Raw genomic sequence first — 24,381 nt, 5'->3', positions numbered from 1 at the left:
TATTTGGTATTTCATTCACTGCACTTTCAGAAGCTGGTATTGTCTAGTCTGGCAAAATTCATTTTCCCTATTTTAATAGCTGCTATGTATAGTGTACTTTAGACTAATTCAGACTGATTTTTTAACACAAGGGAGCAGTCATTTTAGTTAGCAGTGTGCTTAAATCATGTAAAATTTCCAAAAGTGCAATATCCAAAAGAAATATCATCCACATTACATTAATGTAGCATAGAGGTATGCAAACATTCTCTCCACTGTGCATGTTTTAAATGCGAACTACTTCACCTTACATACGTCACCCTCTCAAAAGTACATATTATCTGGTGAGCGCCACCTTTCTGACCCGTTACCGTACGTTAGGGACAGCCAATCAAGCATGCCTCCAGTCTGCTCGCATTTGACGCGCTTTAAGACGTGATTTTTCAATAGCTTAAAGCCTAAAGGGAACGTAGGTCCATGTATTGCGGAATCAAACATTGTTCGATAAATTAGGTAGGTGCTAGATGACACGTGCATTTGGGTAAATATATAAATATGTGTACCTTTCTAATGAAATTTAACTGCTTAAATTGTATTGCTTTATCATGTTTAGCAGACACACACATAACTTGTACTGTACAGTATATATTTGCTTTTTTGTAAGTCTTCAACCCGTATAATTTGGATTATGGACGTTTCGCCCCATGGACGTTTCGGCCCAGGACGTTTCGCCCCACTTCAATGGACATTTCGCCCCACTTCAATGGACATTTCGCCCCACATGGTACATGGACGTTTCGCCCCATGGACGTTTCGGCCCATGGACGTTTCGCCCCACATCATTGGAAATATCGGACATTTATAGAAATTCACAAGCATTACACCATTATCTTCATTTTACTTTAGGGGCCTGCCGTTATGATTTTAATTTCATGCCCCATAATCCCATCACTCTCATCCATTTCAATTACATTCAGCGTGCCGTTATATCAGACAATATTTTCCTTTTTTTTTTCTTCATTTATGTAATAAGATCTATCGTTAAACTTTTTTTAAATGTTGAACTTTACTCATTTTTTTTCAAGCTCGGGTTAATTAACTTTTTATCTCCTGCCATTTATTGGCATTGTTACTTTGAATTTTGTAAAACTAGCTATAAATCGGGTCCTAATTACTCGACTGAATTGCTGACAGAAACAGTCCAAATTAATGTATTTCATTTCTATAGCCCGATCGTTATACATTACGTCTTTTCAAAGCTGTGCACAGAATAGCCCGACATATCGCGAGCAATGAAAAGACAGGAGGAGGGGCGAGGAATGTTAATTGTAATTAACAATAAAGAGATATAAAAATGGTTTCAGAGATTTATATTTTTGAAATACGAAGCATGTATTTGCATTTTTAAATAAAAACACATCACTAATCAAAATTACATCTCATGACAAGGTATAGGTGTCAAATTATGATGTGCAAAAGTATACTTCTAAACAGCAACTATCTATGATTTCTTTTTTAATGCATGAAGTTACCTGGATGTAATTAAGTCATATTAACACTTGCTGGGAGCAATAGTGAACGCCAGAACATTTGTTTTCTTTATGGCACCAGACAGATACACCCCTACTTATAAAAAAAAAATAAAGTTGTTTTATATGTGTATGTTTTCCCCAAAGGTATGAGATTTGTTTGCTTTATAAAAGATTTCTGAACAAAAAAATTCAAAATTTTGTCGGGGTATTTATGTATTTCCCTAGTGTAATATATAGGGTTGTTAATCCTAGTCCGGTTTTTATTTTAAATTTAGTTTAGAATTTGGGTGAATAAATAGTGTATTATATTTAAACGACAAATAAACCATATTGTTTTGTATGATTGATGATGTGTGTCGTTTCTCGCATTACCATTATACTGAGACAGGCTGTACTCGAGTGAGGGTTCATACTTTATTTAATGTGGGGCGAAACGTCCATGGTTCGAAAAGGCCATGTACCATGTGGGGCGAAATGTCCATTGAAGTGGGGCGAAATGTCCATTGAAGTGGGGCGAAATGTCTTGGGCCGAAATGTCCATAGGGCGAAACGTCCAGGTACCGTATAATTTAATTTTTAAAATACAAATTAGCGTTTGAACATTAACACGTCGAGCAACTGTGGGAATGCTTCGATTTTCAAAGTTTTAATTATACCTACTATTTTAGAATATTGTACAGTTTGTGACTACAGGAACTTGATTTCGTTTTTATTTAATGTGTACTGTACACTCACACATTAGTTAAAGGTCCGTCCATTAAGTACGTACACAAAAATCTGGCAAAGCTTGACCCCTCCCTGTACACATGCATGCTTTTTTTTTACACACACCCTTTACTGGTCCTACAATGTAAGACATAGAACATGTTGGTTTTGTTTTAGTGCCAAAACATAAATATCAGTGTCAAGGTCTTACAAGTTACATGTAGGACTAAATATCAGTGTCAAGGTCTTACAAGTTACATGTAGGACTAAATGCCCCCACCTGCGTACATACGCTTGACGCACACACCCACCCCGTTCTATAGAACGGCCTATATGTAATCCACGCAAAAACGATAAAGGATTATTAGTATTAACGTGTTTAATAGTCAACAAATAGTCCACAAACATTGACTGTCTGGCTGCATCAAAGAACTAAGCTGCGTAACTTTAAATGTGTCTAGTGTCTGCTAAAATTTAAACGCTGACTAAACCAGTCTAACAGGTTACATATTGAACAAATTATTATTGAGGTTTCACCCCTCCGTATCCTATGTGTACGTACATTATCAGTAGCCCCCCCCCCCCCATACACAAACGTATGCATTTGGGTTAACCCCCCTCCATGTGTACATACTAAATGGATGGCTCCATACCCTGGAATCAAATGCCTGTGTTTGGAACCCCCATTCCCAGGTTTTAGAAATTGAAAAAATCAGTAGTGAACAGCTAGATTTGTTTCTCTAATTATGACTAGGGCCTACACCATAGTCCAATGTTAATCTTAAAGACGTATCAAACAATATTAAGATAAGCCTTCCATGAGAGAGTTGTTATCTATTGCATGTAAAAATGGTCTGAGGATGCAGGTCATAAGATCATTTTTATTCTTTTGAAAGAAGCGTTCCACACTCATATTTATTGTGATGTCATGTTTCTTCAACACCCCCTCCCCCTCGTTACACTTTGTCCCAAAATTTTGATCCCCTCCTCCATCAATGTGTGACATCATATGTGAACAACCCCTATGCGCCAGTAAGTACAAGTTTAATACGTTGTAGTGGAAACCATTATAAAATAATGGTGACTGGAAAATAGATTCATACAATTTCAAACAAACATTTAGAAAAGAAAGCAAAAATACCTTATCGCAATTTAATCAAACCAAAACAAATTCAATATATATATATATATATATATATATATATATACACACACACACACACAGTGTGACCCCGCTATAACATGGTAGCTCGGATCATATGACCCGACTGTATTTTAGACCGGTCCATGTTTTAAGCAATCAGGTCAGTTAGCTGAAGAAAATGATGCATGTACCCAAAAAAAATTGCAATGAGGGGGGTAGGTAATAAACATGAAAGTATAATGCGCACTTTATTGGCATAGTTACCATCTTAAATCAATGCATATTAAATGGGAAATACACCTGTAGTTAAAATAGAGAAGGCATGTATAATATTTTACTTTATTTAGATAACCACGGATTGGTACATGTATGTGTATACTGTTTATATATACATGTCTAATGGAGTATCAACACCGTGTACTCACCTGCGAATCTCATCACATACATTGAATCCACAACACAGGTACATGTAATTCCACAAAAAATATGCACACATTTAAAATATTCAATAATTTGTTCACAGATCATATAGGTCTGAATTTAGTGGATAAACATAGCACAATCACGTAACGAATGATGAAGCACATTTACTTTTCAGTACATTCCATGATGGTAAAAGTTTGTTTGTGTTTAAAGCCGCCATTGGTAGTGTTCGTAAGCATAGCTTTTTCCCTGCAAAAAAAAAACATTCACAGCACAGTAAACTCGTTCCAGTCACATTGGAAAATGAAAAAATCCATCAGATTCCATTGCTTTTATTTAAGTTTGGTACTGACTTCCTTTGATGAAAAGTTCTTTGTTTTTACTGAAGATTGTAGTCTGCATTCTTTGATGAAGGGTGCCTACATTATTGAAGTCACTGCTAAAGGGAAGCTTTGGAAAACCAAACAAATGTCCATTTCTTTTTGTGGCAGCAACATCAAAACATTTTATTGCATGATTGAGACAGATTTTTTTTCATTTGCTTTGTACATTTTCATAACAATTGGTGGTTCGAATTTAATCTGTTTTCATGCAGTTTATTATGTTTACATGTTTAAAACTTTTAATCTGCACTTCATATTCATTATTGTTCTGATGAAACATTAAACCGATAAACATAAATAAATAACGATACATATCAGAGGTGGAATTTTTTGGGCTGGGCGCATCATGACTTGACAAAACTTTCTCTATTGTTGCATGTTTTTCTAGTTTCAATATGTTTCAGCAGGCCCCCAAGTGGCTAAGTGGTCTAAAGTGCTCACCGCTCTAGATCACTGCCATCTCACCTCAGTTTGCGTGGCTTTGAATCTTGGGCTCTGTTAGGTACATGAGAAAGACTGTCATTAGTTTCTTGTGGTTCTTCCTCTACCAGTTATACTGGCTGCCATATATAGCCTATCATGTGCTGAAAAATGGCATTAAACCCCACTACAACAATGACAACAACAGTTGTTTCTTCAAGGGTATGATAATGGGGCTGGACTGGAATTGAATTTTGGTACTGCCATTCTGTAGACAAACTACCTTTACAGCCAGTGCTGAACCTAAGTGTGTATTTCCACCAGTGATTGCTCTTACGTACTGTATGTCTGGTAAGTTAGAGGTAACCTTCAAGACATAGTTTAGAACTGCCATTTTTTATATTTGTGTGGACACCTCAAGACTTCTAATAGTTGAGAAACTAGTGGGACTGTGAGGAATTTATATTGGTTTCTCCTCACCCCTCCATCTGTTTTTGTGGGCTTAGTTCAAACAAATCAACAAGAATATTGATACAAAATTTGAAAATTATTTACTTGGATTTGTTCCTTTTCATTAGGGACAAGCAGCAGAGGGGCTGTACAGACCGAAACTTTTTGCACAATAAACCCCTCCAGGAAACTATTCCTCGATAGAGGGCTTATTTCGACGAAATAAACCCTTCTATTCAGAATACAGGACAAAAAAAAATGTCCCCCGAAAACTCGAAGAGTTTCCAGGGACAAACTCGTTGAGTTTGCACTGACAACTTGGGTTACTTCAATAAATCTGAAACAGTTTCCGTGGCGGGGTCGTTATTGAAAAATCCATGGGTCGGGTCCATCCCCTCTGCTGCTCTGGGAAATGAGTTTCCAAGGAAAAACATTTTTATGTTAGCGGAATTAAATCATTGACAAATAAATAATGGCAAATATTGGAGAAGCACATACGACTAGATTAGCTCGAGAATGTCTCGAAGCAATTCAGAAATTTCTTCCTGTCCGTGATAGTGTCAGACAAAAATTACAACTAAGACAGCAAGCACGGGAAGGCTTTGCAGAGACTACGGAGGAATTATTTAAACCCGTGACCAAAGCTACTGAAAAATCCGCAGCTGTTACCAAAGAGGCTTTAATAGAGCAAAGGAAAATTTTACAGGATATTTCAGCTGGACTTAAACCCCCGCCTCCACCCGATGAAGTTGTTGTGTCAGTACCTGCTGGTAAGCGAGTAACAGGGAGAATTACTGACCCCGCCAAAAGATTTACGCCGGATTATATTGAACTTCTTAAAAATGTACCAGAAGAGAAATTACCTGAGACAATACTGTTAGGATTGATTAGAAGAGATGTGTCTTTAAACCCAGAACACGGTTCTATGACAGATGATAATTTTATCAAATATTCGTATCGTATACGTGAAAATAAAAAACAAATCAGCAGGGACGATACAAAATACGATAGACTTGTAGATGCTATACGTAAACTTGAAATTCCACCATCGCAACCTCAAGAAGAAAAATCACCGTTGCAACACACAGAACGACAACAATATCCTTCACGGCGAAGAGCAATAGATCCTGACCTAACTCCGTTAAGTGAATACGAGGCTGCATCTGAAGGAAGTCCGCGGGGCCAAAAATTCAAACAAACTAGGTCGCCGATAATTAGCTTAACAACATCTTCTGAAAGTTTGCCTCAAGACATTTTATCCCCAAGAATTGTACCATCAACAGGGGAGGGTTTAGGATCCGGTTTTATTGCCTGCCCTAATAATATCATCGATGATGTATCACGGTTGGAAGTTCTCATCGGAGGAAGACGTGCCGGAAACAATTCTCCGGAAATTATAAATGAAGCCGCAGATATCTGTCAGAGACTATTTCAGCGTGGCATCATGGATATCAGCATCTACCGGGGGCTCATTGATGAACTCGCAGACGGTTACCACAGCGACTAATAATTAAATTTGCTAGCAAATTCAGTTAGATAAACAATAATTAAATAAAATGATACTACACGATTCTTTTCGCAGACCAAGAAGTGTCAGAGTAGTAAACTCACGATTACCAGTATACGAGGTTGTTTACGGAGATGGAGTTGGTGATGTTGTTAGGGATTTAGTCACAAGAATCGCTCCGAAAGCTGGACCGTTAGCAAAACAATTCGCGATGAAAGCCGCTGATGTTGTCAAGGATAAAGCCATTGGCACTGTTGGTAGTCTTGCCGGGAAAGCATTTCAATCAATCAAGGATCGACTAGCACAGCTGATACGAAAAAAAAACCCAGTCGAGAGGTTGGTGCCAGTAAAACTACCATCCACTGAAGCTATGCCGGCAAATGTTAGTAGCGTAGTAAATAAGGCCGTAAATCAGAAATTAGCTGAGATCGCAACAGCAGGAATTACCTCCAAAGCGTTGCAAGATAGTGTAACTGCTAATTTGATAGCTGGTAGTGGTTTCCGGTGACGATAACATTTTAATTAGATCATCACAAATAATAATAATGTTTGCACGAAAATCCAATGACGCGTTTGATATGTCCAAACCAGTACTTAAAGATGATTCTGTACGTGATTTTCAATATTATTCTTATGAAGCACGTGATCCTAACCAACGCGGAAGAATTGAACTACAGGTCCAGGATACAAGTAGATACTTCTTGCCCGCTGAGGCCTTCATCGAAGTTGAAGGTAGGCTTTTAAAGAATGATAACACTAACTACGGAATCGGCGACCGAGTTGGATTTGTTAACAACGGCATCATGGCGTTATTTAAATCCGCTATTTACATGATAGATGGAAAAGAAATTGAAACAATTCATGATAACGTCGACGTTGCCACAACAATTCTCGGGTTGGCGAGATACTCGGATGATTACACCAGATCAGCCGGACCATCAATGATGTTTGCAAAGGATATAACCGACAGCCCCGAGAACAGGAATGTAACAATGAATAATGCCGGTGACGCAGTTGCATCGATGAACGAAAATTTTAATTTGGGTTTTGCAACACGTAGATCGATGTTAAGTGGAGATGAAGAGTTCTCAGGTGTGATTCCATTGTCTCACATCTTTGGATTCTGCAGAGATGTCCACAAGGTCATATTCGGTGCCAAACACACAGTTGTACTTGTGCGAAAACCTGATGATAATGACGCTATCTGGTGAGATGCTGCTGTTGCCCCTGGTCAGGTAATACTAACTAAACTGTGGTTGTGGATGCCAGTGTTGTCTCCGTCAATCACCGAAGAACAACGACTGTTGTCTTTCATGGACACGGGCGGTAAATCACTGCTATCCTGGAAAACAACAACCACAGACGTTATTCAGGGTGATAATGGTGGGTTGTTTACATGGCATATATCATCGCAACAAGGAGTATCAGCACCACGACATATTTTCATTGCATTTCAATACCGTGCTAGAACAGATAGCCAGGAAAGAAATCCAATGGTATTTGATACACTTGGAGTTTCTGAAGTTTCGTTGAGAATAAATGGGCATCAGGAGCCATCTGAGGATATATTAATAGATTTCGAACATCATCGTGTCGCACGCGCATATCATCGTCTGATGTCATTTATGGGGCGCAACCTTAATGTAGACACTGGCCTGCAAATATCACAGCGAGACTTTATGAGTTTATATCCGATTTATTACTTTTCGCTGGAACATCTTGATCTGGTTAAACAATCTGTTGTCGACCTACATTTCCGAGCTCGTGTAGGTGTTCCTGCTGGTGGTTACAGAGCGATTGCTGTCATACTCTCCGATAAAGCAATGCTGCTTGAAGGTGTTGGCGGACGAATGAGGGTCATCGACGCTCCAATCGAGAATATGTAACGCAATTAAAATCAAACTTAGGATATAATGTCATACAGTCATGTTAATGTCACCTTGACTTCCGGTCAAACGAAGAAATTGCAATCAAAGAACGCAAGCACGTGCGGGACATCAATAACACTAAAACGAGATCAGATTACTGGTGGTCCAAACAAATTGTCGTTGACTAATACTCAGCTTAAACATTTTAATAAGGCACTAACAGCAAAAACCGGTGTCCGACTTGATTTCTCTGCTGCAGCTATCAAGGACATGACTAAAACCGGTGGAATATTTCCTCTTCTCGCAGCAATACCGGCGTTGATTGCCGCGGCAGCACCAGCCGTAGCAAAAGCCGCAGCACTCGGTGCAGTTGGAACTGCAGCTGGAATGGCACTAAAAAAGGCAACGGGAAAAGGATACAAGAAAAAAAAGGGACGCGGTCTAAGACTACCAGGAACTCCACCATCATGGTATCCAAAAAAATTCTAACGCATATCACCAACATCGTATTCACGGTATCATCGGGATTCGCAACATGGTCACGACAAAATAACACTATCAAATATACAGCAACAGCCACCGGTGTTTACAGGTTGTCTGTGTTTTCAGCCGCTAAATTTGAAATCTTCACAACATATCCTTGGAGACATTCCACCGATAAGTATTCCGGGGTTTGCACTGTAATACTAAACAGCGGAACCGAGGAAACATTTATGCTTGAAGCCGAGGACGATAGTTTAACAGCAACATCTTACTGGTTTTGTTTGGAATTCGTCGCTGCAACGCCTCAATTGGTTACCGCGTAATTGAATAATGTCAACGATGCCAGATGCTCAACAATATCGATACAATCAAGTCCGTGAGTGGCAATCTGAGTTAAAAACTGTCATCGAAGTAACTAGTCAAAAAGTAAAAAAATACAAGCGCCGCATAACAGTGCTGGATATTATGGTTTATTCAGTATCTGCCGTTGTTGCATCTGCCGGAGCAATACTATCAGCGGTCACTCCAGTAACTGCAGCAGTCGCCGCCACGATCTGTGTTTCCGCGGCCACAACAACAGCTGGAGTTTTCGGCATCATAGCAAAAAAAATATCATCATGTGCTAACACAAAATTACACGATTACACGACAAAATTAAATACAGCCACGACCGCATATCAGAAATTATCATCGCTGATATCATCATCGTTAGACGTGCAAAGTAGCGACGCTACGATATCAGATTCTGAATTCAAACTAATGTCAGATGCGTACAATGACTATTTGAAAACTAAACAAATAAATAATGTCAATAGAACTGCTTCAACAAATAGTCACAAACACAACACCGGTAAGGACCACAATGATCTCAGTGTCCTCGACGACACCAGAATTCGGTATTAATTTTCGAACTCCAATTCCAGTGAGTGAAATCGCGTTAGCAAAGCTCAGTGTGTATCACAGCTGGCCCAATGTTAGGTCGGCATCATTTGGTGGTCTGCAGCCAAATAATTCATTCGTGTTCGGGAAAAGCAAAGCCGACTCCGGCGAACAGGGTGAACTTGACTGGAATACAATTACACTTCCCACTGGGAGTTATCAGATCGAAGAAATCAATAATGAGATACAACGCCAAATAAAACGAATCACCGGCAAGGAAGCCAAAATATCTATAACAGCTCATGAACCAACGCTGTCTGCGGTCATTGAAATCTCAACGCCAGGATACGCCGTGGATATTTATAACAGCTCAATCCGAACATTATTAGGATGGCCAAAGGCCCCCGAGGTTAAACCTCGTCCACCAAAACCTGAAAAATCGGATTTTATGACCTATAAAGAAGCACTACACGACCTCGAGTACAATTATTATTTACTCCTTGCAGATCAATTACTAGCAAGAAAAAGTACTTTAATGCCCGATACTTGGAGTATAGAAGCTCCACGTGTTAAGGGGGGGCAGGAGCTCCGTGTTTACCGTCTAGATGATATAGAATCTGAATTATTTATTCCGATCAATCTAGTACATAAACAACAGCTACAACTCCTGCGAGTATATTTCCAAGATTATATTTCTGATTTAACAAGTCCGCGTGATAATATTATCACAACCGTAGAAAAACTAAACAAACTCGCATCGGCCATGGAAACTATAAATCTAAGAATAATTCAGGCTTTACTGGATCTTAAAGACTATATCGATGATAATTATAGACAGATAGCCAGAGCAGATTTTGCAATTAAATATGGTATTCAAGTGAATGATATTTCAGATTTTAAATTTCCTGGATATAACGTGCCCGAGCTGAGAAAATCAGTCTCTGATCTCATCGATCAATCTTTCGAAGATATTCTTGCCGCGTACGAACGAATAAAACCACAACCTGTTATTCTCAAGCACGACAACAGTACAGCATCCGATGGCAGACACATCTCACCCGGGATCGTAAATATCACAGATGTTATTGCGGTCAATCTTGTATGTGACGTCATCGATGGCAGTTACAGCGCATCAGATACTACGACGGCACAACAGGGGTTTATCCTGTATACGTTCACACCAAGAGACCCCCCTGGTTTTCTGATTGTGCAAGAACCAATCAATCCGGTCTATCTACGGTGTCATAACCCGTGGTTGTCAACGATAAATTTCAAACTCACCGACCAGAGGGGGAATTTGTTGGACCTGCGTGACGAGACTGTTAGTATAAACTTACTGGTGAAGTCCTAAGTCAAGGGATCCATAATATTTATAATAGGTTTTTTTTCTGCACTGATCCATTTTCGTCATTTTATCGTGCAAATACCCTATCAAAACCAGCATAAGTTATCGTTGAAAGTGCTAGCACGCATTTAAAAAAAAACGGTTGTGTATAATGTATCAACCCGAGTACATTCATGCACGAGTTCATATTCATGATAAGCAAATTCTTTACGAGGCAATAAAAACCGCATTTCAAATACAGACATTCCCAGAACAGTATTTCCCCGTTAAAATAGTTATTGACGTGTATGGTGACGAAGACTTCTTGTTAACTCCGTCACAATTAACAGAGCTACAGCAAAATCATATGATCATAGTTTGGTGTCAACGAGAACAGATTATGAACTATTCTCATTCCTGTATTGATGTTGAAACGCTTAAGCAAATCCTGAAAATCTGAAAGCGCCCTTCACTTGAGAAACTCTTTGAGTTTCCAAGGGCAAAAAAAATAATACACTTTTTTTTTTACCCGTGGAAATGTGCTTTACACTCCAAGCGGGGGGGGGGGGCGCTAGCGTTCTCAGGTTCTACTTTCACTTTGTGCTGTGAGTCACACGCTATGCGGTTTATACTTCCTTGTCGGCCTCGTAGTCAGAAACACTAGTATTTTTGTCAGAAATGCAAGGCATTTCCGTGTCTAGATTTTTTATATAACCTTTTAACCGTCTCACCCTGGTGCTAATTAATTTTCGAGTCTCATACTCTTGTGACAATCCAAGACGAATCTTCTCAACTGCACGGCACAGTGGAATAAATTCAGATACCTGATTTTCAGTTATCCCGGCAAGTGATCTGTAAACACGATCTTGCAAACCCTTAATGAACCTATAACGAGCAGGGAGATTGTTCTTCCCCAAGCGTGATAGCTCATTCAAGGATTCAAAATCTGACATAATTGTTTCAGTGTCTAGTAAAATATTAAAACCTCGCTGTTGTAATTCTTTAATTTCAACAAGTATGGTATTTATATTTTCGTGATTCATATTATTATATATTTTTATATTTTTAATAGAAACACTTTGCATGAGAAACGCTAGCTTTCCAAAACAAAACGAGACAGTCGGAAACATTTATCCCCTGCAAGGGCCTAGATCGTCAAATAACGTTCTAGAACCCCACGAGGACTGCTTCCGACATGACAATACAACATGTAACACGAAACACTTTATCCCCTGCAAGAGCCTCTAGATCGTCAAATAACGTTCTATAGGCTCAAGAGGACGTGTTTAGTGAATTGACAAGGACAAACATATAACACGTAACTTATCCTAAGGACGGACCCCTCTGACTGCCAAGTGACTCAGAGGCACATTTATTTACAAGACGAGACAGCCCTGGCTTCTAGGATCGAGTTCTCTAGCAGGCCCGGCAAACATTTATTTGACAACACAAACAACCTTTACCTCTGATTCGAGTATCACAGCAAGCAAAGGTACAATGAACATGTAATCTTATCCTAAGAGACGGTACAGAACAGACAACCTTTACCTCTGATTCGAGTATCACAGCAAGCAAAGGTACAATGAACATGTAATCTTATCCTAAGAGACGGTACAGAACAGACAACCTTTAACCTCTGATTCGAGTATGACAGCAAGTAAAGGCACAATGAACATGTAATCTTATCCTAACTTATCCTAAGACCTTATCCTATGACGACACAAACATACACAGGTGGGTCATTTTCTACGGTCAGCAGCAGAGCAAAACCATCCATTGAATCGACCATTGGATGGTGCACAAAAGACACCCGCCATTGGCGGATTAAATTTATGGTTTTGCTTGCGCGTGCTGACTTTCGATCGACCCAAAGGTCTTAGGGAGCGATTTCGTATATAACCCAACTGTTACTTGCGAGTTGGAAATTCGCTCTAGCAGTGGGCGGGACTTGTTTAAAATATTTTAATTGTATGTTTTCTTAAGCGCGGTCATATAACAAGCACAGAAGAGCAAAACAGTCGGATATATTCAGTAAAACGAGGATATTGTTTGTAAAAAAATATATATTCTACGGTAAATAAATGATTACATGTTATGAACTCGATAAAATATTTTATCAAGGTGGCTTTCTTAGGGGGAGCAAATCCTCTGACCAGCAACGACAACTCTGCAAAGCGTTACACACTCTCGGAGGAGTTATCGTCGTTTGTGTCAACGATAAGAGTTATATAACAGAATGAAATCTTCTGTTTGAGCTTCTTTGAAAATGCTGTTTTGTAGATCCCATCTGCGACATGCTGTACAGAAGGTGGACAAATACCGAAATACCTACCGGCTGCGCTCATTGATTGAAATATTATTTCTTCACGAGTCTCAACATTCACAGATTTCACTGCTCTTCTTATAGCTGTTTTACATTTAACTCTTCCTCGTATGGTATTCTTGCTCTGAGTGATCGCTTGAAGGTTTTCAATACTGTTATCAAGTCTGTTCCCGTTAATATGATCAATGACAAGGCCTTTAGGGATCTCTCCGTTAAAAACCTCATAGACGAAACGATGACATAAATACCTCCCTTTCCTAACAGTAAATCTTAAATAACCAGCATTATCAACTGTACCAACTTGTTTCCTCAGCCTGTAGTTTCTCACTATGCCATCTCGGTTTGCCTCATAATTTGGAATAGTTGGATGTCGGACGAATTCTTGATTCATTATACTATAAGCAAATCATTGTCTAATTCATAATTTGTCTGAAAACTTATTTATGTAATCACGCTCGCATTTGAGAGCGTTATCACAGTCTGGATTTTTTTTATCATAATACCGTTTTAGTTCTCGATAGCGTTTTCCACCACACGCTGAACATAATTGCGTTTTTCCTCGTACTCCAATGCCGCATCTGATACACGGTATCGGTCCTAGACTCCCACCGCGGACCTGTTGAGCATGTTGTCCACAGTATTCGCCTCTGCAGGGTTTGCTACACGGCGCTGATGAATTTAGTTTGATCCACTTGCATTGGTTCATCATATAATATATTTGTCTATTTAAATATTTGTCTTAATTATAATAATGGGTTTTGAAAGACTATCCAGAATAAAACCCATATCAGGTTCTAGATTCGATCTTGACCGGTTAACCGCTGATCCACGACGAAGAGAGTTAGCAGAGGTAATTGGTGTTATCAAGAATGCCAAAGAAGAGTTTCGTCGTGATGGTGCCGCACACACGTGGTCTTCGTATAAAATTATCCTCGGAAACGCGAGCATTTCTCGTGACCGTATCATTGATGCTACCATGAACGATACAATCGCGCGTAACATAATTGGGTATCTCGACGATAGAAGATATTTCGTACAGATAAAATTTATTGTTGGAGTCGGCGAGGGAACGTGGATTATCAGAGACAAACTAGACCCTGTTCTTGATGCCAGAGGCGTTCGTGGAAAAACCGTTCTGTTAAGTAAAGACTCAAAACCGGGAGTACTTGTTGGGATTGATATACCATATTATGCCAGAGCGTATCCTGTGACCGCAGTTGTTTATGGAATTTATCCGATGAAGAAACCACGCGTTGATAAACTCAAACCGATGAAGGTGTCGGTGTTGAATTGTGTAGCTGAGCGAGTAATGGAACATTTTAAAAATGCAATGCGAGGAAACGGCCTAACACCGCTAAGACAAACTAAAATAACAGCGTGGGCGACACGAGTAGCGGATAAAGGAGCGTCAATAAATGATGTTGCTGAGCTAGAGCGATTACTAAAATTTCCTATAACGGTTTCATCGTTAACCGGTGAGGTATTGTATGAGTGTAAATACAATTCCCGTGGAACACCAATAACTATTATCGATCATAACAGTCACGCCTGGACTGACTCGGTTAGGATATTTCCGCAAGACCGTGTTGTGAAGTATTATCCGGAATTGCAAAGCAATTCTGGGAGCATGTTTGATTTTATTTATCAGATAAGTAAAACCGATCCAGTGTCTGTGTGGTTATTCAGAAGTAGCGAAGATGGAGAATATGATCAGTTTGTGAGACCCAACGGGGAAATATACAGAACAATGGCGTTACAGCAGGAAATGAAAAAACTCGCAGAAAAATATCATGCTGGCAACACTGATACGTTACTGACACACTGTTTTACTGTCCCGGGTGTTGTCGCGCATGTAGCCCGGGAACGAAATTCATGGAGACCAACTCCGAAAAGTTTTCTTGCTGATATCCAGCAGAGCTGTGTCGAATACGGACACGGCGGTTTGTGGAATACTCAGTATGATCACCGCGGTATGATATCCGTGGACATGACGGCGTGTTATCCAGGAAGTTTCCTTGGGCGTGGAGAATGCAGCGAATATTTTAAACGGTTTGGCCACGCTGGCAATACCATGACAAGAGTAGCTGTCAACGGTGTTTTACCCGATTTTGACTTGACCGGATTTGCTTGTGTGTCGTCGTTTAAATTCGCTAAGGATTTACATCCTGTGTGTTATGTTTGGTTTGGCAGACATTTCGTTGAGAAGCGATGGGCACCGATAGTGTTATTGCGATACATGCTTGACAGTCGAATACTGTTGTCGCTGACGGTCAGCGAAGCGATTATATGTTATTGTCGTCAAACCGAAGTTTGGTTGCCAACTCCAACGCCGGTTACGTTAGAAGAAGTCATCGAAGATTGGTCACGAGAATATCCAGAAACTTCTATCGACGCTATCATCAAGAAAGCTCCTGAAGTACTTAAAAGCAAACTCAGAAATGATGAAAGCACAGCAAAAGATCTAGGACGAAGAATAATAGGGAAATTCACTCAAGGTGGAGCGTATGATCATAAACAACATCACAGTCGATTAATCATGGACAAGACTGAATTGGATCTTATTGTCGCTGATGCAGCCACGAACAACATGTTCTGTAACCGCAAAGATGTGTTTCTGTCAAACGGGGAAAAACTAGGGACTGTTTTTAGTTATATTGACGGAGAATCATCTCAGTACATACATTTGAGATCTTCGATGCTGGCTTATGTATCCATAAATTTGTTGTCGATGATCAATAGATTCCCTGTTGCCGCAGTGAGAGTTGCAACGGATTCATTTTATATTGATAAAAAACACTCAGCGCTGTTGGATAATGTTATATCGGATGATCCATCGTGGGGCTCGTGGAGAATAAAGAATGAAATGTTACACGGATATTGTAAATCGGCTGATGTTGAAATCGAGGATGAGTATCGCAGCGCAGAAATATCTTCGATGGTTTCGTCGGGGGCAACTTCGTTGTTGCCGCCGGTGCACGATCCTGTTACAAGACACAAAACAGTTTATCTGAACGGTCCTGGTGGTTCTGGTAAAACAACTCGAGCGATTGAATTATTTAGAAACTCTGACATGATTGTGCTAACACCCACACACAGACTTGCCAGGGAGATGAGACAACGGGATGTTAACGCGTGCACGTATCACAGTTTTTTCAAATACAGCGGCGGCACGTGGACACCTGAACGAATGGGAACGAAATATATTCCCGAGAAAATCATCTGGGATGAGATAGACACTGTGCCGTTGGATACATTAAAACAGTTTCTGGATTGGCTGCTAAAGAAAAATACCGCAGTGGTGATGTGCGGCGATCATGGTCAACCACCCCCATTTACAGGTGAATCTCCACACGAGTGGCTGAAAACTTTTGTAGATCATTATGAGGAAATAACTAACGATGTTAGAGCACTCGATGAAACGCTGAAAGAGTTTAAGGCACTGATCAGGCTACAAACCAATAAAGTCCAGTGTGAGATAATGCGTGAAATAATTCCAGAGACTTCGCTGAGCGACTTTTGGGAAACGTGGAAACCAGGTGATTTAATTGTGGCAAGTAGAAAGATAGTCAGGGACACACTTCAGCAGCGGTTATTTCAGTTACATCAGAAGAAATTTCCCATGTTGCCAGTGCCGTTGTGTTATAGACCAGCTGATACGCGATTGCAGAATATTGATGTTGATATTCCAGGGCGCCTGACTGCGTCGGGTCCGGAGAAACAGAATTTAGTATTAAATGATATTGTCACAGTTGATGTTGATGCTGTTGAACAGGCACTGAAAATGAGCAAATCCCCGTGGACGCTAGGATACGCTATGACCATCCACAGTTCGCAGGGACTAACTATTTCAGATACAACAGTTTGGATTGTTGATGATCGCATCGAGTGGTCAAATTTAGTTTATTTAGCCGTGTCAAGAGTAAGAAGGATAGGTCAGTTACGAAGAATTGTATTAGATGATGTTGTCAACGACAGCTCAATCGCTGATGACACAATAAGAAAGAAATTAGCCGGTTACAAACAGAGCGACAAAAAAAATGGTAGAGAGTTTGATCCCAAACAAAGTTTGGATGTTGAATTTGTAATACAATTACAACAACAGCAGAATAATCACTGTGCGAGTTGTAATTGTTTATTGCTGTGGCAGTATTCGAAAAACGACCCAAGGCAATTCACCGTAGATAGAATAGATAGCAGTCGCGGTCATACACGTGAAAATGTGATGTTGACCTGTCTTGAGTGTAACCGACGCAGAGGTGTTGCTGCAGTTATTTAAATGATTGAATCACTTCAGTGCGGATCACTTTAGTGATCGGGGTGGTAATTGTGTATCCTCGGGAATCACCTGAAGTTGCTCGCGTTTAAATCCGCGTTGAGGAGCAGTCGAATCTAATCTGTAGATTGCGTTTCTCCCAGTTGATCTGGTTATGCTGGATATCTTATGTGTAGTAACACTCCATGTGGGATCGGTTGCTCTTTTTTTTCCTCCTTCTAGTTCGCCTGGTTCGTATAAATACCTAACGGTGACATTACCCAGCAGTGGGGACGCTAGCGTCCCTGGCTGCGTTGAAACATTTTGTTGCTGTTGTCCGCGTTCACTGACGCGGGGTATATATTTTTTTGTGATTGCATTTACAGGTCTCATGTTTGTTGTTCTGGTAATTTCATTATTCAGTGCGGCTATCACGTTTGGCAGTCTTGCAACCCATTCACGAGATCTCGTATCGTAAATGAATTCCCTCGCGTACTGGTATCCGAATAATCTCTCAGCGAGTGTTCTATTAAATCGCTCAACAATTGCCTGATCCCGATGAATTTCAGTATGTCCTCGTCGTATGGTAACGTTATGCTGCTTTGTCAGTGATGACACCGCGCCCTGAAATTCCTTGCCAGGATCAACTTGTAATAATCGTGGCCAGTTTAGAGGTCCTCGTTGATAAATTCGTTTAAACGCAGAGGCGACTTCGGACGCTGTTTTAGTCGCTAACGGTTCTGCTTCTTTGTATCTACTGGCAACATCAACTACTGTTAGCGCGTATTTGTATATTTTTCTACGGACAGTATCATGAGGCAGGAATAGTATGTCAGCCTGATGAACTTCATTGGGCACACTAACATCAAAATGTGCAAAGTTGATTTGTCGAGGTGGTGGTAAGTAGATTTGCCATATTGCTTGTTTTGATAGCCAATTTTTGGCAACCTCGCGTGTTACTGATGCCGCGTTGGCGAGTTTATTAATTGCTGAGTTACCTCTCCAGTATCCGATTGGGGAATAATAAATCGCTTGCATTTTTATTTAATTATCCAGCGCCTAATACTAATTTAGATTTCATCGCTGATCTTACTAACCAATTAGCGAGTGACTCCTTAAATGATTTATTTTTTATGGCGCTTAGTGCATGAATTAATTTCACATCCGCGATATGCCTGTCTTGTAGATCTTTACTTCGATAAGCAACATCATGTATGTGACACGCTGCGTCGATAGCGTTTATCGGATACTCTCCCGGTTTTGGTTTAGATTGTTCATCAAGTCTGATATCTAGTCGGGTCCCTGGACCGCAGTAATTGTATCCTGGGAGATGTTTTTCTCCGGGATACTTTGCCCAGGGAGTTCCGGGGAGCTTTCCAAGTTTGGCTGCAATGTCACCTCCGCTAAATTCTCGCTTTTTTTTTGAAATCTAAATTTTTTTGTGCCACATCGCGTACACTTACCAGAAAGTGCTTGTCTGTTATTTTTTGTTGTAATGGTTGTTAGATCATTCGTAGGGGTTCGTGCCTTACACTTCACACAATATAGATCCATAATTATTATTCTTTATATACAAATGGAAATTACAGATTTTTCTGCGACAAAAAAGAAAGAGCCAGTTAAGCATAATTCAGTGCTACCAAACTCTATCCGCGCGATTATAATTGGGCCATCCGGTTCAGGTAAAACACAGCTGTTGCTGAACTTGATAATGAAGTGGATGAAATGGGATAAACTGTATTTGATAGCTCCATCTGTAGATGATCAACGATGCTATAACGTTATAAAAGATTTTAATGAGAGTGCAAGCGCGCTGAGTAAAGACGGTGAGGATGTTGTTGAATTTATCACTGATATCGAAGAAGCCCCCAGCGTCGAGGATCTTGATGAATCAATTAACAACCTAGTAGTGTATGATGATGTTATGTTGGACAAGCAAAAAAATCCCGCAAGAATATTTTCCCGGGGACGTCACAAAAACACTGATGTGATTTATGTTACTCAGCGTTATACACAAATTCCTAAAGTAATCAGGGATAATTGTAATCTTCTTGCGATATTCAATGGAGTTGATACACATACACTGAGAAATATTCATCAAACCTGGTGTGGTGGCGATATGGATTTAAATAAATTTAAAAATTTCTTCAGTCATGCTCAAAGAAAACCTCACGGATTTGTGACAATAAATTTACACGATCCCAGAACAAGATACCGTATTGGACTTGATACACTATTTGCAACATAAAAATGTTTTTCCTTGGAAACTCATTTCCCAGAGCAGCAGAGGGGATGGACCCGACCCATGGATTTTTCAATAACGACCCCGCCACGGAAACTGTTTCAGATTTATTGAAGTAACCCAAGTTGTCAGTGCAAACTCAACGAGTTTGTCCCTGGAAACTCTTCGAGTTTTCGGGGGACATTTTTTTTTGTCCTGTATTCTGAATAGAAGGGTTTATTTCGTCGAAATAAGCCCTCTATCGAGGAATAGTTTCCTGGAGGGGTTTATTGTGCAAAAAGTTTCGGTCTGTACAGCCCCTCTGCTGCTGGACATACTAATTCAGATTCCCATCTCAAGAATTCCAATGTAATTTTAAGCATAACTTTATTTTTATTTTTAATTGCTCCCAAGTTTTGTGATATTTCTGGCCATTTTAAGTTTGGCATTTTAATTTCTGTTTTGTTCTTTTGTGTATGTATGTTTTAATGATTTTATTAATCTCTTGAATTTTATTTCCATATCACCTTATTATGCCTGATATCTATTATAACTTCTTTGTATTTTATGTATATTGTGGGCATTTGTAATAAATTAGATTTCTGTTCTTATTTATAAACAGTAATCAAACCAGTATATAAATAATTTGGCTCATGTATAATCAATATTTTCTTCAATTTTGTTTACACTATATAGTAAAATTGTTTGGATTTTAGTTTTATATCCCATAGTTTAAAGCCTCCATTTTTCTCTTTCACAAATATTTATTTCTTGATACAGTGAAGTTCCTCCCTAAAAGTTACAACACAATATGTTCCGTTTCGTTTGACATTGCATATTTCTTACTTGTAATTGCCATGACAAAGGCCTTGTACTTTAACTGTATTTTTATATATATATTTATGTGGAAGGCCTGGATGATTCCCTGTCCAGTTCTTTTTTTCAAAGGATCTCTTGTTTAGATTAGTTTGTGTGTGAGCCTAAAGCTTTTCCAGACACTTCATACTATTTTTGTAGATGTATAAATTAAAATTTATCTTATATCAAGTTTTTGCAGTCATGTGCATGTTGCAACATTTTTATCTCCTCTGCTATATTCGATATTCTGTTTTCATGGATGTTTTTATTATTTCTTATTTTAATACTTAGAACTTCTATTACAATCACACATAGTATTGTTGATAGTGCACATTCTTTACTGATTCTTCTATATTAGATGCTTTAGGATTTTAATCCACTTTTTTTGCAAAACCAAATCATTTAAAATCTTTATATAATTTTGTTCCATCTTATCAAAAACTTTTCCTTATCAATTAAAATCACAACCTTTTATTCCTTGGTTGTTTCGGTTAAGTTCAATATACATTTTATTGATAGGGTATTATTGACCAATTTTCTCCATATTTCTCCATCAGTATTTAATAATGATATTGGTCTCAGATTTTTTAAATTGTCATGTTCCCCTTTGCATTTGTATATGATTGTTACAATTCCTGTTATTGAATTTGTCTTTCTTTGTAAAGAAAGATATGCCATTTCAAGTCTAGGAATCTGATCTGATTCCAGTTTTTTGTAGAAATTTGACAATATACCAATAAAATATGGAGGATTTTCCTTGTTTTAGTTGTTAATAGCTTTTTAATTTCTTCCTATTTGATGAAGGATTCACACTAGTTTTGTTTCTCTATTTTTATCATAAATTTGTGGGAATTTTACATCCTCACAATATTTGCTACCTTTTTCAGCATTTATATTGTGTGTGTGTACAGTTCATGATAATGGTAATTTTTTTCTATAATTCTCTCTTTGCTCAGTATTTTGATCCCATTTATAATATGTTCATTTTATTCCCTAGCTTCTCACTTCTCTTTTTTATCCACCTTCCACCTTGTCCATTTAGCCAATCAAATCTCCCTGATCTTATAATTATGTTCTTCTGTTTCCTTAAATTATTTTTTTTGCACGTTTTCTTTGCTGTCTTTTTTATCTTCATTACTTGCTTACATTCTTTTTCAAGCATTTTGCTCCATTGATGTTCATTGGTACCAAAATTTTGGGTTATTTTACTATTTTCAATTTTGTTTTTCCCCAGTCTTATTACTATGCTTTTTTTAATTGTTTATTATGCTCCTAATATTCCCTTGATATAATCTGTTTTCTGGTATTATTCATTTTACACTTTCTTCTTTCCCCGTCTTGGTCTCTCTTTCGTGGATAAGATTAATTCTACTAAGAAATGATCAGATTATGTTTAATCTAGTATATTATGGAAATTATTTTCTTTTTCAGCTGTTTTACTAGTATAAAATTTATCTGGTTTACTTCCCTATTCTTACCATAATTATATTTATATTTTCTTTTGTTTGGATTTGATTTTCTAAAGATGTCACATATCTTGTATTTTTCCATGATTGGCTCAGTTGTTTTTAAGTCTTGTTTATCTTTTCATTGACTACCTGCAGTCTTATGAGATTTAAGTCCCCTGTGCTAAAATTGTGTGTTTCTAATGTTTCTAAATATTTTTTGAAATTGGCCCAAAAACTTCTTTTTCAGATTGTAAAGTTGGTTCATATACACATGTATATCCATAAAATATTAAACATGATACAGTTGTCAGGGGTTTCTCTTCTTTCATTGTACAAATTGTATATGACAACAGTTGTAAAGTTCAGGTTACTCATCTGTATCATTAGTGACCACTGTGGTTTAATGGATGACCACTGTGCCTCTGTGGTGTAAGACACCTGTACATGTGTACATGTACTCTTATGTACATGTTATAGGGGTCAAACTATTTTAAAATATTTTTGACTGCCATTTTCAAGTTTTTTTTTTATATAACAACTCCCCCAAAAATTAAATCATTTAAGTGGCAGCATATTAAGTACTGTAATGTTGTAGGGTTTAATGCCATTTTTCAGCACATGATAGGCTATAAATGACAGCCAGTAAACCCCAGAAAGAACCACCGACACACGAGAAGCTACTGGTAAGCTTTCTCACAAATCCACATTGGCTGAATCTGAGACTCGAAATCACACAGGCAGAGGTGAGATGTCAGTGATTCGTAGTGATGAGCACTTTAGACCACTCTGCTACTCAGGGGCCCCATACTGTAATGTAGATACCTCTTTTAATTAAAATTAATTACAATGTATAGTTTCTGCTGTATTCTTTTTAAGTCGTATGGACAACATATATTGACAGTGCACATTGCATAATATCTCTCCATTCAGACAGACACACGTTCAAGTAAGAATACACTGCAAATGCATATGATACATTTGTTAAATGTTTAGACTCTTACAAAACGTAACAACAAAAAAGCGAAGACAACAAGCTTTATAAAATTTAGCAAATAATATATTTCCCAAGAAAAGCAAGTTAAAAATGAGGAAAAGAACTTAAGTTTTATGAATCAAATCCAAAAATAATCCAAGAATTATAAAATTGAAATCTAGAAACAAAAAGTCCTCACGAAACTGAGTTTGAATCCCGATGAAATCCAAAATGGAAGGCTATGGCGTGTTGTGGTCAGCATCATACTGGTGTGTCAACAGTTCTTTGTTGAATCACAAAAAATAATATTCTAATTTGAATTCTTTGTAAATTTTGATAAATGTCTTTGTCCAAGAATTAATTTAGAGCACTAGTATTTCCAGGGAAAACAAACTTGAAATCCAAATAAATTGGAGAAGACAATATTTAGGCCAAAACTGGTCACAACATAAAACATTTTAACTTCTCAAGTGTTAAGGCAAGAATAACTATCATTTCTCAAAACATCAGTAACAAATCTAACTACAATGTAAAACAGATGCCTAGATGTGGGTCACTCCTCTAGAAAAACCAGAGTTTGTAACAATGTCTACATGTTATTTGTCATGTACTCCAAGTATGGCCTTGATTCCACTTTATGAATCTTACTCTGTGAAATGATTTTTTTAAAAAGTTGTTCAGTACAAGTCTTACTGGTTCTGAATCAAGGTCAGGAACTAGGTCAGCATTAGTTGCAGTGTTTATATAAAGTTGTTTACATTCAAAATTTTAAAAAATCAGAACTGAACTCTATTCCTGTAAATAAAGTTACATTACAGTGGCAAGTACCGTATTTTCCCGCATATATCCCGCAGACGCAGATAATCCACACCCTCATATAGCCCGCGGGTTTTGGGGTTTTGTGTAAAAAATTGTTGGCATAACCCGCACCTTTGTATAACCCGCAACCATAGATTGATGAACATTGTCTACCATTACTGTTTTTAGAAGGACTGAATTCGTCAATGCTGACACGTGGATGACGAACGATACTACAACTACTACATTTTCACTCACCCACCCAACATGCAAATTTGTATTTACGCTATCAAGTCAGTTGGCCCCGGTCCATATTCATCCCTCTGCATCAGTTCAAGTTAGTCACCCTGCCTCCACTATATTCCAGCTGGCAGCCGGCAGATTTGAATTTTGAAGCCAGGTACTTGTGAG

At 38.5% G+C, this 24,381-nt stretch overlaps 1 protein-coding gene across 1 annotated transcript in view; it reads left to right on the top strand.

Annotated features, from left to right (window-relative positions):
* Positions 1 to 387: 387 nt before the first annotated feature.
* Positions 388 to 24,381, top strand: part of LOC149802972 (equilibrative nucleobase transporter 1-like) — a 64,376-nt gene continuing 40,382 nt past the window's right edge. The window contains exon 1 of the mRNA XM_089952511.1: positions 388 to 492. The gene's annotated coding sequence lies outside the window, so the exon portion shown is untranslated. The remainder of the gene's footprint in view (positions 493 to 24,381) is intronic.

This window comes from Sinohyriopsis cumingii, chromosome 3, assembly GCF_028554795.1.
Source record: "Sinohyriopsis cumingii isolate HCF-2022 chromosome 3, ASM2855479v2, whole genome shotgun sequence".
Classification (NCBI taxonomy): domain Eukaryota; kingdom Metazoa; phylum Mollusca; class Bivalvia; order Unionida; family Unionidae; genus Sinohyriopsis; species Sinohyriopsis cumingii.
This window is presented reverse-complemented; position numbering and strand designations above follow the sequence as displayed.